Source organism: Cavia porcellus, unplaced genomic scaffold (assembly GCF_034190915.1).
Source record: "Cavia porcellus strain 051 isolate PalLab524CR breed Dunkin Hartley unplaced genomic scaffold, mCavPor4.1 scaffold_9, whole genome shotgun sequence".
In the NCBI taxonomy this organism is placed as follows: Eukaryota; Metazoa; Chordata; class Mammalia; order Rodentia; family Caviidae; genus Cavia; species Cavia porcellus.
This window is the reverse complement of record NW_026947492.1, coordinates 5,527,121-5,542,899: the sequence shown is the minus strand read 5'-3', so window position 1 is coordinate 5,542,899 and position 15,779 is coordinate 5,527,121. Positions and strand designations below refer to the sequence as shown.

Here is a 15,779-nt window from a genome sequence, read left to right as displayed (position 1 = left end):
CCTTTTAAATCCATTCCTTGGTTGATGTGCATTTTGGTTGTTTCCAAGATTTAGCTATTACAAATTATGCTGCTATGAGCATGGATGCACAGATATCTCTATAGTATGCTTTTTTAAATTCTTCTGGGAAATACACAAAGGGGGAATAGCTGGTGGGAAGGGAACTCTAATCCTAGTTTTTTGAGGAATCTCCACACTGATTTCAACAGTGGATGTATCAGTCTACACTCAACAGTGGAGAAGGGTTCCTTTCTCCCTACAGCCCTTCCAGCATTTGTTATTGGTTTATTTCTTGATGCCAGCCATTCTTTCCACTGAGATGGAATCTCAGAGTTGTTTTAATTTGCATTTCTCAAATACAAGTGCTAGTGATGTTGAACATTTTCTCATATATTTATTTGTCATTTGCATTTCTTCATCTGAGAAGTGTATATATTCATCTCAGATGCCCATTTTTGGATTGCGTTGTTGAACTTCGGACCTTGATATTTTTCCATTGTTTGTATGTTCTAGACGGAAGTCTTATTATCTCAGGGACAATTGACTGAAATGTTTCCCCAGTCCTTCAGCTGTCTTCTCACTTTGTTGTTGATTTCTTTTCCAGTGCAAACGCTTTTTAATAAGATGAGATTCAAGTTGTTGATTCTATGAAGTATTTCCTGTGCAGTCTGGGTTTTGTTCATGAACTCTCTACCTGTACCTATGTCTTCAACATTTCTACATACTTTTTCTTCCAGTAAATTTAGTGTTTCAGCTTTAATATTTAGATCTATTATTCCTTTTGACTTTAGTTTAGTACATGGTGATAGACATGAGTCTAGGTTTATTCTTTGGCTTGTAGAGAGCCAGTTTTTCCAGCACCATTTATTAAAGAGGCTGTCTCTCTTTCAGCAAAAATGTTTGGCCTCTTTATCAAAGATAAGGTAGCTGAGCATATCTGGAGTTGTGTCTGCATCTTCTAATTTGTTCCACTGTTCCTCAGGTCCGTTTTTTTCTTTGTTTGTTTGCTAGTTTTTGGCCAGTACCATGCTGATTTTATCACAGTAGCTTTGTAGTGTGATTTCAAATCATGGATTGTGTTGTCTCCTGCCTTGCCTTTGTTGCTCAGGATAGTGTTTGCTACTCTAGGTCTTTTCTGGTTCCAAATGAATTTTAGGAATGATTTCCCTAGTTCTGCGACTATGGTATTTTGATCAGAATTCATGCACGCAATTTATAAAACATGTTTTAATGCTTAAAATTGCAAAAAATACTCAGAATGCAAAAAATACTCAGATGTTGTTTACATATGAAGTAATCAAAGTGTTTATATTAAAAAAAAACAAGACTAATAAAGGTCAAAAGAAGCTGGAACATGAGCCAATTTTAGCCACAGTGAAATGGAAAGGAGCTTAATGCAGAACAGTATTATACTTAGGGTCAATAAATCCAGCACACAAGCACAGGATGTGAGGGACTGGTTCGGAAGCAGTTTATGTTGTAAGCGCCCAGGGTTTGCAGGTGATGCAGCTGTGTGCCAGGTTAACACCGTGCAGTGGCCAGCAAAAGGCTGCACTGTAACGTGGAGGAACCCTGGTGGTGGCTAGGACCCTAGGGCCCTGTTGATGCCATCTGCTGAACCTCCGGTGAGAGATCATCTGGCTTTATCAGAAACATGGCATTGCCAGAGCCTACCCAGAGGAGGGGGTTCAAACATGGGCAGCATAGAGAGGTTTCCTACCCTGTGAGAAGCTCCACTAGAATGCCTACAAGGCGGTCTGAGTTTTGTGAGTCTGTGAAGACCTGGGGCAGGGTGTGGAGGACCAGAATGTAAATGATTTAACTTGTTATACATTGCAGGTACTCCACTCAAATGTAACTCCACGTTACCTCTGTCCTTTCCAATACTGCAACCCAATACCTGGGACAATCTGGCATCTAATCTGAGTTCTCCAACTATGGTCAAGGCAGTGAAGAATCACGTGGGGAACTCTCGAAGTGGTTGCGTGGGTTTGATTCCCACGGAATTACTGATTCCTGTTTGACACCTGCATGAAACTTTTACCTTGACAATTAAGATGCCATCAGCAAAGATCTCTTTATAATTTTTTAATAAAATACTTTGCATTTCTGTTGGTGATTCTCTATTAATGTCAACTTTAATTTTTTCCCAAATAATTTGATTTTTTTCCATTTTTTTTAACTTCCTTTTATGACAAACTATTTTTAATTGAAAATCTGCAGAGAGATTTTAAAGGTCAATTCTGCTAAGAATTTGTAATTATATTTTTTAATTTCTGTCTTCCCCAAAGATTAAAAATATGAAAACAAATGTAATTTGCTAAGGTTTAAGGAAGAAAAAGTAATTAAAGGGTGTGAATATAGTGTGCATGAAGAGGTGGGAGGCATTGACATGTAACAAATTGGCAACAGGACACGCTGAATATTAAATGTTTCTTGCAACCTAAGCAGATGAGAAAGAGTAATTCCCTAAACAATTTCAGCTGTTATTAGAAATTAGATTCTTCTTTAAAAGAACTTCAAGTGGAAACAAATGGAGGAAATCACTGCCCAAATGGTGAACGCAAAAAATACACACGAGCTAAATAGTTCAGTGATCATATCCTCTAAGTAGCAGGGAACATGTGTTGGTGCCATAACAAACTTAAAATAATTTCATTCATCTCTTTTACAATAAAAATCACACAAAGATCTGACTTCCTTTCTGCCTGCAATAATCAGTCCATATTTTGGGGGAACATTCCTAAGTGGCATTGGTAACTGTACTTTTGAAGATAAGTGTTTGAGATGCCAGTTGGGCTGCTGTTCAAAAAAAGCCTGGGAGAAAGAGCAACCCTCGCTATTATTCAAGAAAGAGAGGCTAAGCCTTCTGGGAACAATGCCTCAAGTGGTGAAGTGTGAGGAGAAAGACAGCTGCCACTTGCCTGAGAATCACAGTAAACTCATGGTCCCATGGCAGGCAAAGTAGGGGTGCCCATCTGAAGGGTGGGGCAGAAGGATCTCTACACCGAGGACTAGAGCACATGACCTCTGAGGGTCACACCCAACAGTGAAACTGTATGCTATTCAGAAATGCTGAAAATGTGGGGCAGCTGGGTGATTAAAGGCCACACGTTTCTGGAGCGTGTGGAAAATACATAGTTTCTGCAGAACTTAATCTAAGGGGCAAGAAAGCAGGTTAATTTTTTAACCTCTGTGTACCATCACCTAGATTAAAATATAAAGAAAACATGCAGATATTAGAATGTTATTTATGCAGTAAAACCAAGGAGGCAGGTGTTGTAAAAGAGCTTGCATGTTACAGTACCCAAACTCAAGGTGGGGTGAAAGCAGGCGTCACTATAAGGAGAGATGTCAGAATGTAATACCAGAAAATAACAGCTCAACTCTGTCAGATCTGCTAGGAGAAAAGGACCGTCTTCTTGTTTGCTATTCCAGGGCACTGAGCTGTCGCAAAACAACAGGCACCACTGTGGCTCCCCAGGCCCAAGATGACAGAAGCCCATGAGTCCCACTCCATGACAGATGCTGGACTACGATAACCAAAAAGAATAGGCAATGCAGGGCACGGCAGCTGGGCTAGACAAATTCAACTTCCCACCTGCTGTTGATTTATACATTTGTCTCTCAAACCCGATCCCCGTCCATGGAAAAATCTGCCAGCACGTCTAGAAATTAATCAATCTAGGGACTGGGAGGGAGCTATCCATGGTCGATTTTATGTTCTTTCTGTAAACACATTTGTTCAGCACAAAGGCAGCTGACTCGAACAACAGTGGCTCCTTCTCTCTCTCTCTCTCTCTCTCTCTCTCTCTCTCTCTCTCTCTCTCTCTCTCTCTCTCTCTCTCTCTCTCTCTCCTGTAACCACCCCTACACCTGGGACTCCGGCAGCAATCAGTGCTGGTTTTTTAGATGAGGATTTCTTTTTTTTTTCAGAGGGTAAAGCTGGCTTTGGAAACTAATTAGATATGTCTGCGTTTTTTGTTTGGCTTCCTGAGTATGCTATGGACATCTAATTTGCGTTTCTGTCCCATCCCTCCCTTTCCGTCTTTGTTGCGTTTCTTTTTGTCTGCACGAGAACAAGAAGGGTTTCTAAACATGACCTGTCAGACAGGCTGCTCTCCGGAGCGTGCATCCATATACGTATGTAAGATCCAAAGGCGTTGTTTGCTGCAAAATGACATTTGTCCCGAAGTACATTTCAGCATCAGGCAGTGCTCTTGAAAATGTCTAATTCCCTACTGTGACTTCCTTTAAAGTTCTAATTAGTTGTGCACAGTAATGAATTCTGTAAATTGCGGTGTTTCAGTGAAAGCTTTTAAGGTACAGAAGGTTCTAATAATGTATTTTGTTACAATCGTTCTTTGAAGAAAGTAATTTTGAAATGCTGATTTCATGTTTTCCAAGATGTCATACATCTTAAAAACAATCACAATGTTGAGTCTCAAATTAATATTTGTTGCTTAATGCCATCAAAATGTCAGATTAATGAGTAATTAATGTTTGTACATAATGTTATTTCTTTCTTTCTTTTTCTTTCTTTCTTTCTTTCTTTCTTTCTTTCTTTCTTTCTTTCTTTCTTTCTTTCTGCCAAGACCAAGAGCAAAATGGAGAATTCGTGTCAAGTAGCATCTTTTAACAAATATATTTTCAGAGTTTCTATTTTAAAATAACATACGACCAAGTCCATAACTGTCTTCTTTTAATGGTCAATAAATAGCTGGGTTTCCAGATAACACAAGGAAAATAAAATATTCATGTTATTTAAGCTATTTCTATATTTTACTCATACTTTTTGATTTGCTGGTCTTGAAGAGGAAAGAAACTATTACCACTGCTTAACCTCCCATCTTTTCTTTAAAGGGGGCTTTATTTCGCCTACAACTTCTCTCTAGTATACTGTTTGGGGATCATTAAACTACTTTCTATTTTGTACTGTTTCGATTTTTCCTTTTCACCCTAGACCCAGTTGACACTTGACTGTCCAATACACCGTCTAACCTTCTCTTCGTCCTCAGAGCTGTCTTCTGCCGACCAAAGGCAGCCTTGACCCTCCCTTAGACACCCTCTGCTCTGTGCCTTCACATCTGCTACCTCACACGGCCTTCCTGTGCACTCAGCTACTCTTCCTGGACCTACTGTACCTCTCTTGTCATGATTGGGAAGCCGCCCTTCTAGAGCTGAGACTCCTGCACTGCCCTGTGGCCTCCTAACCCTTCCCGCCAGTTCCCAGGGGAAGCCCCTCCCAACCACCTCTTCTGCCCACTACTTTCTGGGGCTCACAGGTTGCTGAGATCGGGAGAGAACAAATCTCTGAAGAGCTGGCCAATTCCACATTCACAGGTGGCCCAGTAGAGACGCGTCCACACCACTCAGCCATCGCTTCATGGATGTCTCGTGGCCTCCTAACCTGGACCCTGCAGGAACTGGTCCAGCCCATTTCCTCTGCGGCTCGAATCCCAGCTTCGCTTAGTAACCAGGCCCATTTCACCAGAGGGGCTTTTCCTGCACCCCAGAGAAGGAGGCCCCGGTTCTGTGTGTGACTCAGCCACTGCCTCCCTCCCACTCCCAAGCACCTCTGTGTTTCTCACTAATGAAAGAAGCCCCTCTCCCCTCCCTCCCGTGAGCTCTAGATCATCTGCCGGCCTGGCCCACTTTTATGTTACCTCTTTCTACAATCATGCTCTCTCTCTTTAATGAGCAGCTTCTTTAGCATGTTATTATCTCTTAAAACAAAACAAAGCCCTTGTCCGCCCTGCAATTACTCCTCTCAGTCTTCCATCTCACACCTTCCCTTTCCTGCCAAATCCTCAACCCTGTGCTCCCCACCAACAAACGGGCTCCACAGTTTCACTCATCCTCCCCCCCCTTCCCCAGTCTGGCTTCCCTCTACCATCGCGATGCTGCTGAATGAAACACTGCACATGTCCAAAAAATGGTGCATTCATTAGAACTTCTGCCCCTTCTTGACCAGTCGTTCTGAACACTACATGGGAAACAGAATGGTTTAGAGAGGCTTTCAAAATAAGCCATGTCTGAGAAGCCCCACCGACTGCATTTGGATTTAACTCTTTTGAGAAAGGGTTTATTCAGTGGTGTAGTTTTGAAAGCTACCAGGGCTCTGGCACCTTGTCTCAGGGTTGAGGCCTTTTGGGGCTGGTCACTGTATGCACCTGCAAAGGCCCCGTGTGGGGCCCAGGCATGGGTCCCTCTGCTTGCCCTTACCCTCTGGTGGTTCATTCTGGTCTCTTTGGATGCCTCTTCTTTTGTTATCCTCTGTGTGTTTTCTCCAAGCGTGATTGCCTCCATCTCTTGCACCTGATCTTTCTCCGCCCGCAGCCCAATGCCTAAAACTTGTCTCTGGCTGAAATCTAACTCAGTTCCCTGTCACAACCACCGTACATTTGTTTCTATTTTTCCAGTTTTCAGAAATCTGAATAGCTACCAGTAAAATGGTATGATGCCTCAAACAATATCCTTCCTCAACAGTCCCATTTCCCCTACTGATACCACTATATATTACTTTTCAAGTTCAATACAAAGTGCATTGAAATATGAAGAGAAAAACTCTCTTCCATAAATAGTGAGAAAGTAAATTATTACAGCCATTATAGCAAAGTAAATGAAGGTTCCTCAAAACACTAAAAATAGAAATGCCATGTGCCCCAGGAATTCTACTGTTTGGTAATTTACCCCAAATATTTTACTTCACTAAGAAGAAAAGATGTCTGCTGTCCCATGTATAAGGCAGCACTGTTTGAAATGGCCCAGTTATGTGTCCAACCTGAGGGTCCATCAACTGATGAATGGATAAAGAAAATATGATAGATATACAATGGAATATAGTTCAGTCTTTAAAAAGAAAGAAATGTTGTCATTTGTGACATGAACAAAACTGTAGAACATTATGCTAAGTGAAATAGACCAGGCACAGAAAGATAAACACCCACATTCTCACTTACGCATGCCACTTAAGACAACGGAACTCACAGAAGCGTAGACCCAAGGGTGAGTGCAGAGGCTTCTGGGTGGGGGATGCGGGAAGGTGATAGTCAAAGGGGACAAAATCTCAATTAAATACACAGAACAGGTTTTACTTCATGGAGTTATACTGCAAAACATGAGGAACATGGTAAATGCTACTATATTGTCCACATTCAAAACTGCAAATAAATTTCAAATGTTCTCATCCCCAAAATGATTAGTATTTCAGGCAATATAATGGTACCTTGGTTTACAAACTTAGTTTGTTTTACACTTTATGGGAAGACGGTTGAGCCTGTGTTGCTGTCAGGAAGATGATCATGGTCACGTTTGCTACCTAATATGGAGTTTGGGAATGGAAGCAAAATTTTGCCAAATGCTTTTTTTTTGTAAACTAAATTGCTTGCAAACAGAAATATTCATGACCTCATTATTGTAGATCTGTCAATACAGTAATTGAATTAATTATTCTATATTACATTAATAAATTATAACATCACATTGTACCTCATAAACTATAATTTGTCAATTTACAATTAAAACTAAGAAAACAAGAAGTTACTAAAAGTTGTAAAAATACTAAAGTGCACTAAAATAAAAATATGAAACAAATATCCACTGTCCAAACTCACTTATCTTCAAATTAATGTAAAAAATAAAGCTGTTAAGGCAAACTCACTGTATTCTGTCACTTATATTAATTTTTGGATACACACATGAAAGGCCCATATAACATGCAAGAAAAGCTATTTGCCAATGTCACTATGATCATTAAGAGATCCCTGACTTTGCTCTTCCCGGCCAACATTCTGATCCTCACACTGAGTGAGCCTTAAGTCACCTTATCTCCAGGACACTGCAGGTGGACCTGACCGGCTGATGATATTACTCACTGCCAACTTCCCACAGAGAGGACAGAGATTTATGAACAAAAACGTGGGTAAGAAAACTATCTCCCCAACGGCACTCAGAAGCCCAAGGTAACACTGATACTAACGTCCTGAATAAGGAATCCTAAGGGATAGCCTCTCCACCTGCTGAGGGCATGTGACACTCAGCTGGTGTATTTTATGGCTGAAGAGTTGCAGGTTGTTTTCTCTTGTCTTGGACCTAACAGGAGGTCAACCTCTGCCACACATATCCATTCCCTGAAGACTCCAGGGCCCAAGTCTGTTTTCTCTTTGAAAAATCCAGTCTATGACACACTCTTGAAACCACCAACATTGCTATTTAAAAAGCAAATCCTTTTCACTGTTGCTGGGAGTTGAGCATAGGACCTCACTCATGCCAAGCACGTGCTCTACACTGAGCCACACCCCAACCACAGGAAGTCTATTCTTGGTGCCCTGATGCTTCGAAAAATCGAAAAATGGTTCTTTTTAGTTGCCTGTGTGAAGGTGAATTGTATCTCTTTCACAAACGCTGCCGCACGCTGCACAGGTTTTTCTCCTCAGCCCCCAGCCTTCCACTGTCCTCAGACACAGATAAGCACCTGACAGAATCCTGGAAAAAGAATGCTTCTTTTGATATAAAAACTTCAAGCACATAATAGGCCAGGTCTTTGCTCACAGCCTTCCAGAAGCCAAGTTCAGGCCACAGTATCTATGGCTCATTCTGCGTTCCCTAGGAGAGAACTGTAAGAAAAGACAGGAACCATCTGCCACTGAGGGTCCACCTGGTGTTCCTCTAATCTTAGTAGGGATTACTGCAATAAAACAAGCCTCTTCCAAACAAAGATGCAGTAAGATGTAAATTCACGGCTAATCCGAAAGCTTATCATTTACATAGGGTGACATACATCGCAAAAATAGCTGCCACCGTGTGCTGCAAAGGACACGGTGCGAGGGTGCATTTCAGTGCGAGGGCTATGGGGAGGGACGGGCACATTGGTTTCACAGCTTTCTGCTTGCGCTTTGTAGGAAAGAGAACCAGGGTACACAAGAAGAGACGCTGGACCACTGGACAGACGCTAAGATTCTGCCTGTCACTAAGACTCAAAATGAATACTCTTCCCTAAGGAGCCGCTAAGGCTGGAGGGCACGTCTGTGGTGAAAATCTAATCATATAAGAGACAATGAAAATTCGCATCAAGAGACACATACAGGCTAACGTAATTAACCCAGTCAAAATATGTGCAAGGATTTCAGCACACCTGTGTCCACTGCCCTTTATGTACGATAGCCAAGTGGCGGAAGTGACTTACGTGTTCATCAGCAGATGAGTGGAAGAATAAGATGTGCTATATACACAAAAGAATATCGTTCAGCCTTAAAAAGGGAAGGACGCCAGGCATGGAGTGGCACATGTGTAATCCCAGCAGCCAGAGGCTGAAGCAGGAGACCACTGTGCGTCTAAGGCCAGCTGGGTCTTTAAAGTGAGTTCAAGGCTGGCCTGATCCTCATAGCAAGACGCTGACCCAAAAACCCAAATAAATGATAAAGGTTTTCAGAAGAGTAAACAATCCTATTGCAAGCTGAAACATGGCTCATGAAACATGAACCTGAAACATATTAAGCCAGGCACATAAAGATAAACACTATATAATTCCACTTGAGGTATCAAAATAGTTAAAGTCATGAAAATAATTGAACCAAGGTTGCCAGGGATTGGAAGGAAGAGGAAAAGGAAAGTGGCTTAATGGGTAGAATTCCAGATGAACAGGCTCCGGAGATCTGGTCCCCGGCACTGAATATATCTAACACTACTGAGCTGTACACTTATAATGCTTGACGTGTAAGTGTTAATGTGTGGCTTTTTACCATAAGAAAAATATGCAAAGAAAGGAAAAAGGATATGTGGTGGGCGGGTGTGATTAACAGCACAAAACTGTAAGTTTTCCCATTTGACAGATGTCTAATAGACTCTTTGCTAGCATGGTACATGTCTCATTTGGATTCATTATTGTTTAGAGTACTCTTGCTCCAAAATCTGAACCTAGAGCAGTATTGATACTCCTCTCTCCTTTCTTCCCTTAATATTTAGAATGTGAGGTACTTCAGAATTCTTAACTACAAAGATCTCCTTCTTAACTACAAAAAATTCTTAACTACAAGGATCTCCTTCCCTAGCACACCACACACATACACACACACACACACACACACACACACACACACGCACACACACACCTCGTTCAACACCAAGTCTCAGGAGATGTGAAATCAATCAACCAAACACTGGTACTAGAATTGAGGTCCTGACAATCAATCATTTTTTTCCTTAAAGTGAAAAACATTCCCAGTGATCAAAAGGTATCTCCTTCAGCACGTTCTGTTAAGTTGGTGTTGCCTGGATGTGCTAATGCCATCCGCAGTTTCTTACCTTTTTGTTGTGATGCGAAACAAATGATGGAATTTCATTGAAACACGGCATGCAGCACACCATCAGGTTGGAAAAACATAGCAAAAAAGAAAAAGAAAGAGACAACCGTTAGATTGTGTCCTTGGAAAAAAGGACAGAGTGTGCTCCTAAATAACATCTATCGCATGAAGAGCACAGTAATAACAGCACAGAGATATTTGGATACACAGCGACACACTTCATAGGCGTCAACTTCTCTTTCCATCATAATTAGCAACCTTTTGCTTCTGGCACAAAGAACAAAGAAAAGACTCTTCAGCATCGACCAATGACTCCTTTCCTGAGCGCATCTTTTCTTAGTTGTTAATTCTGTGATCAACACACACAGAGGACATAATTCTTCTCTCTCAGTGAAGCAAAACACCAGGCATGCTGGGCACTGATTTCTCCCCTTGAAATTTCTTCTCCTGAACCCAAGGAAAGAATTCCACTCAGCCTGTGTGCAGTACACTCCCACCAATAATTCCATATTTCTCAACACTGTTATGGTCATTGCTATTTTTATTGCTATTTTTGGTCCAGGGGACTGAAACCAGGGCCTCACACGTGCTAGGCACATGCTCTGTCACCTAGATGCACCTTTGACAAGTACCGTCATTTGAGATGTGACCTGTGAAACAGTCACTGCACAGGGCCCCTGTGTTAGAGTCCTCAGTGTGGGAAGGCGGCCGTATTTCCCCATCTCAGTTGCGGGAGGGTGAGCAGAATGGTATAGCTTTGGGGTCTCAAGTATCAAGCAGTAGCATTTGAGTAACCGTGATATTCACTCCCCAGCAGTTCCTAACACACACACACACACATACACACACACCTCTCCCTCTCTAATGCACAAATACATATACATACACTTCCAAATGTGCGCCAGTTCCAGCCTCATCCGCACATTCCTTAGGATCATGCAGCTAAGCATCAGGACAGGGAGCTGCGTCCAATGCTACACTGGGAAGAAAATAAAGTGGAAAGCCATGCAACCAGGGAAGGTGATGGTCCGCTCCTTTCCCTGGAGGATAAAGGAACACACGTCTCCCAGTGCTGAGGCAGAACCGAACAGATGTGATTTGAGGGAAACTGTCTTTTAAAATTTCTTTTTCTTGTTTTTAAAAATGGCAAATACGCACAGCCTGACTTAGAATTTAGGTCAGAGTCTTTTGGGAAAACTGTCTTTCCTCACGTATTTTACAGACATGCCTGTTATTGGCTGCTTGAAGTAAGCCCTGCAAAAATGTGATAACCTCTGATCCCTGCAGGGGCCTCAGTGAATACCACAGCTCATGTCCCAGCAGTGACAGTGTCCACACAGCAGGACTGGTGAGCCCCACTGTGGGAGGGAGAGGAAGAGATTGTCCTCTTCACAAAAAAAGCATCAAGTAGCTTTTCTCCTTTGAGCAGTAAGGAGCAGATGGAAGGGAACCCAGCTAGCTCCCTGTCAGGATACAAGAAGTGGTTGACCTGGCTCCAGATGATTTCCATGTGTCCTGGTTGTGGCAGAGTTGCTGACAGTTCTCCATAACTTCTTCTTCTTACTGGGCAGACAGCTAGATGGCAGGTCCTTAGAGGTAAGCCATAGCCTGGGTTCCAACAGATAGACCATGGCTAGAAGTGACGGATGCCACCTCTGTGGTGACCCAGAAAGCTGCCTACTTTACCTTCTGCTGCCTCATCCTTTGTCAGCTGACATGCCAGTGATGCTCAGGATGAGGACGGCAGAGCTCTGTCATCTTGGGCTCCCGAATGACTATGTGCCAATGGGGCTAACCCACCTGGCCATTAGCCACTGGAGTTTATAACCGCGAGACATCAGTGTCTACTGCACCAAGCCCTGAGACATGGTTCACCTGTCACAGTGGCCCACACTGCTCCTGCTTATACTCCATTCTGGGGGGTGGCTCATTTCCAGATCCTAGCTTCTACCAGTAGCCTCTGTATGCTTCCAGTAAATTCCTCCTGTCCCTTAGGCTCTTCTGAACACAGTTGTTCCCCTCATTCAATGAAACGGAATAGAGTAGACTTGGACAAAAATGTCCTGGAAGCTGAGCAAGGGACATGGCCAGCTATTGTTTGGTGGAGGAGCAGGTGGTTGTGTCCTCCCTCATACAGTCTAGAAGGGCTGAAAACACCAGGGCAGGCCTGTGACAGGTCCTGAGCCGGCTCACTGCTAATGACATCAAGTGGGTTGTTTGCCTCTAACCCAGCCTAACCTCAAAAAAAGACAAACAGCCTTAGATTAAATTTTAAAGGAACATAACAAAGAATTTCCTCACAGCAACTGGAATATCTTGGATCAGACCACAAAGTCTGAAAAATCTTCAGAGCTAAATATGCACAGTGAGACAACTGTTGCCAGTTGGTTAATGTTAAGCCTGGAGTGACCATCCCTCCTGAGATTTTTATACTAAGGAAGCAAACTTCCCCACCAAGAAAACACGGAAAAAGAAAGCTCTCCAGGAGTTTTCCTTATAGCCCATCTCTACTACATGGAGATAGTTGCTATGAACTGTTCAGCAAAGGGTTACAGAAGGTCACCGTTTCAGCTCAAAGATGATACTCAGGCCACACAGAGTTCTGAAACACTCAAAACAGGTATAAGCAGCCATGCCTGAGGCCACGCCTGCCTCTTGCTGGTGGAGGTGTACAAATTCATTTAGTGTACAGGCATGGAGCTCTACCTGTCTGCACAGTAGAATCCATGCTGGGGAGGACCCAGGGATTTATGATGTATAGTTCCTGTATTCAATTTATCTACAAATTAATAGAAGCAGCATGAAAGGATAAATAAAATCACGGGATAATAGTACAAACAATGTCACAAAAATACCTCCATCCAAAACAGTAGGAGAAGTCAGTTTGTTATTCACATCCAAGTTACTTTTAAAGCCATTTAATTTGCCTACACCAGTTTCCGTGACACTCCCAGCCCAGGAGTATGATTTATCACCCCTTTAGTATACGCTAGGAAGCACCATTTCACGTAATTGAGTCACTTCCTGTATTTGCTAAGCTTCACGAAGGCCAGGATCTTCTGTTTTGCTCACTCTTGCTCCCCAGCGCCCAGCTCAGTACACACAGAAGATGCAGAGTACATGTTTATCACATAGATTAAAACCACTCTAACATTCTCAATACAGAAGTCATCAACTGTCATCACCAATATGCTCTTCAGTACCTCCAGAAACCGTCCAGTTTCTTCAGATACTTGGCCAACAATCCCTGGTGCCTCAGTCTGATCACCAAGAAGAATGCCGAGAAAGCCTGCACATTTACAAGGATCTTGATATTTAGAAGATGTCCTGGGTCCTGCGTGGGTTCCACAGGATGGTCTCACCATTTGAATTAATAATAGTAGAACCAAAAAGGTGGCTCTTGGACACTTACAAGCTCAGAGCATCGCTTCTAGAGCTATTAGTGGTAATAACGTAAGAAGGCAAGAATGTGCACCCTGCTTAAAACGTTATGTACCAAGACGCAAAACCTGATGCCACAAGAGAAGCACTGGCTTCTCTACTAAACCGGCAAGGGGCTGAAAGAACCTTCAGGGAGGAGTGGTGGCTGCTTGGCTTTGTCACCTGAAATGCAACTTCTTCATTCAGGATACGTGTTGTCTCCCAAGGAACCTTGAAACCCGAATACCTGCCTCTCTCCTAGCAATCATGGTGCCGGTGTATTTGTTTCAGGGTTTGTGCTTCTGTGGCATGTGTGGGAGAAAGATCAGTTCTGAGAAGCTCCTCGGAATAACATCCTATTTAATCAGTGGGTCAGAGGGACCGTACTCTACGTTTACCTCACAGCTGGGACTGAGCTGTGGTGCAGGGAGTGGATGACAAATGCTCATATATGTCTTGCTCACGGGCACTAGCACTTAAAAAAATATAGATCTTTGTCTCTAGAGTGTCCCGAAAACACACCAAAAGAGAATCTCATTATAGTGAAGACGAAGCCAGCTGATCTGTAGACAGCCAGCTCCACATGCACAGAAAATTATGCAGAAATGATCTGCCAGGACAACAGTTTAATTTTCAATGCAAAACTTGGCCCTAAAACACCAAGCTAGTAATAGACCTTTACTGAAATTATTTTCATTTGTCAGACAAAAAGAGTCCTCTTCGGGAAGTGAGCACTAGACCCAGTGGACTCCAGGGCACAATGTTAGCACATAACATCACCACTCCTCTCTGAGTGACTGAGATTTTAGTTTAAGAAGACAAAAGGCTTCTCCCTAGACTGAAGTGCTCCCCGACTGGGGTTGAATTGTAATACATTGTGCGTGTGTGTGCTCGAGTGCATATGCGTGTGTGTGTGTGTGCGTTGACAGGTGAGTGTGCATGCACACACAAACACACAGCCTTAGAAAAGTGGTCACGCAGTGCAAACTGCCAGCAATCTCCAGGGACACATTCTGCATTGACAGCCACACCCACACCCACACCCACAGCCACAGCCACAGCCACACCCACACCCACAAGGGCGTTTCTCTGGCTGTCTTTCCATTCAGCCCTGCATCTTTGGAGTCCAAGCTGACTCTGCTAAAGAAATCTCTAGTAAAAGGAGAGATGAAGCTTAGTTTTCAACTTGTAAGCCCAGCGTCAGAAAAGGGTGAGTTATCTCCGAGACGACAGAGGTGTAAAGGAGAAGCAGCCCTGGGGAGCAGGCAGGAGATGGTGGTGGGAGGGATACACTGGGACTTGGTGACTCTTCTTGTGAAGCACACCATCTTGTTCACAACTTACTCTTTTTGCACCAATGTCTCTCTTGAGGGACGCTGCTGGGAGGGGACCATTTGTTGCTGACTCTTACGTCAAAACTCCTGAAGATTTTTCTGTACCCTGTTGTACATGGTGACACCTTTCCAGCCACATTTATTCCCACTGCACGGGAGAACAAACTGAGGGTTGAACACACAAAGCTAATATACGACTGATGTAGGGCACAGAGCTAGCTCTGCCTGGCCCCACACCCTGCTGTAATGCCACTGGGCTCTATAACCAGGAGTGCAGCAGTGAAGAGTTGGGAGCAAATGACAGTACTGTGAGCATCTGACGCTGTGGGCAGGATAGTGTGGCTGCCAAAAGTGTGGGGTGAGTGGTGCTTTGTTTAAGTAACAACAGTGGGACAGGCGTCCCCAACACGCCACAGTCCCCTCTGCCCAGCCCTCTGTGGACGACGCCCTTCACAGAGACGAAGCTCCTCTGTAAGAGCAAAGGTGTCCTACATTCCAATCAGCATGCAAATGACCTGTCAACACTAACGCATCTTTAAATTGACAACTGCCCAAATCTTTCTCTTATCACAAAGGGACACGCTGTAAAGCTGCTTGATTTATGCTACTGAGCGCTAACCACTTTGCTTTTTTTAAATTGTTATCATTTCTTTTTCTTTGGATGCAAACTAAATTACAAAGTTCTAATGCCTTGAAACCCTTAATGACCATATTTTTAAAA

General features: G+C 43.1%; 1 protein-coding gene and 1 long non-coding RNA gene across 15 annotated transcripts in view; both read right to left on the bottom strand.

Moving 5' to 3' along the window:
• Positions 1–15,779, bottom strand: part of Ncam1 (neural cell adhesion molecule 1) — a 287,828-nt gene that overhangs the window by 119,704 nt on the left and 152,345 nt on the right. The window lies entirely within an intron of this gene.
• On the bottom strand, positions 2,728–14,826 carry LOC134477605 (uncharacterized). Its single transcript, XR_010049630.1, has 2 exons — positions 11,191–14,826; positions 2,728–10,305 (listed from the first exon to the last, which is right to left on the bottom strand). It is a non-coding gene; the product is annotated as an uncharacterized LOC134477605 (long non-coding RNA).